The sequence below is a fragment of the Arachis ipaensis genome, chromosome B05 (assembly GCF_000816755.2).
Source record: "Arachis ipaensis cultivar K30076 chromosome B05, Araip1.1, whole genome shotgun sequence".
Classification (NCBI taxonomy): Eukaryota; Viridiplantae; Streptophyta; class Magnoliopsida; order Fabales; family Fabaceae; genus Arachis; species Arachis ipaensis.
The window spans coordinates 134787441-134789074 of record NC_029789.2 but is presented as its reverse complement, the minus strand read 5'-3'; positions in this window follow the sequence as shown (position 1 = coordinate 134789074).

Genomic DNA, 1634 nt, shown 5'->3' with positions numbered 1-1634 from the left:
AAAAGATTGTTAAGGAGGTGGAGATTTCTCCTATTGGATTATTGGAGTTAATCCTCAAGTTAACCCCTCAAATTTGATTCCGAGCTGATTTAGCCCTTAAGATTTTAATTGATTTTAATTGTATTCTGAAATTTTGACATGAGCTTCAATTTAGTCTTTTTATCGTTTTTTGTCATCGAAAAATTGATGTGGCAATTTTGGGTGATACCTAACACATCATAGTAGTTAAATGACGTGGTAAAATGTTTGAAGACATCAATTTAACCCCTAAAAATTTTAAATAAAATCTAAAAGTCCCAATTTCCGCAAATCGCAAGAGTATCTCCAAGAATTGAGAAGAATGTTGGTGAGCAGCAGTCAAGGCTCGAGTAACTCTAGTAGAGCTCGTTTGCATGGTGGCTGGGTGAAGAACGCACACCGTGACAGAGGTGAGAAGGTTTCGTATTGGTGCGGTTGTGGGTTGCGTCCTATTCTTCGGTGGTGGTCTGGGACGGATTCTAATCCAGAAAAATCATTTTATGGATGCCCTAACTATAATGTGAGTTGGTTAAATTGTTGCAAGTTGATTGTGTGTCTTATTTCTCAAATTCTTGTTGGTTTTGTAGTTATTTTTTCTCTCATTTTTTTTTTTTGATTTTTGGTGTTGTAGACTACCTGTAAGAGATGGTGTGGCTTTTTTAAATGGCCAGCTGTTGAAGAAGAAGAAGCCATAGTTGCCAGAAATGAAAGTTCAGTTAGTGAAGACCATTGAAAAATATCTTCGAGATGAAAAATTAGTGCAGTTGAAGCTGAAATTAGAATATTAAAAATGTGGAATATTATATTGTCTGTGTTTGTTATTATTTTTGGATTTGTGATTGTAGCTTATGGATTAGGTGGGAAGAAATATATGTAACTGTGATATCAGTTATGTGAATGAAACATTGTTATGTATTTACTATTTAATGACAAAATAAAAATGAAATTTTATGTTCTTTTGGGTTTTCATTTAACCCTTTTCTCATATCAAACGACGTAGTTTCTAATATTTTCGGCGCCAAGAGTAAAACGACGTCGTTTTGAGAGCGACAGGTGTCATTTAAAATTGCTAGGTCAACACTCCGGTGACGGAAAACGACATAAAGGCCAATTTGATGCTCGGGTCAAAATTTTAGAATATAATTAGAGTCAATTAAAACTTTGAGAGCTAAATTGAGTCGGAATCAAATTTTAGTGGCTAATTTGAATATTAACTCGGATTATTGTGTCCAACTAATTCTAAGTAAAAGCTAATTTTATAAAATATGTTAAAATTAAATTGTAGGGTAAAACACATGTATAATTCAAATATATAACAATATTATATGAAAGTTTCAGACTAAATAACGTTATGTATATGTCTTCGTTCATAATTCTATATAAATCGAATTTATTGAATTTGAATTAGCCATTATAGTACTAAATCAAATTAATATTATTCGAATTACATGGTACTACTAAATCGAACAAAGTCAATTCAAAAATTTAATATGTTTAATTGAACTATTATTTATTTTTCACAGAAATTATCTTTTAAAGAAAGCAATTTTGTTTAAATAAAATAATTGTAAACCCCTGAATTGTAACAATAATTATTTTTGAAGTTTAATTTTACT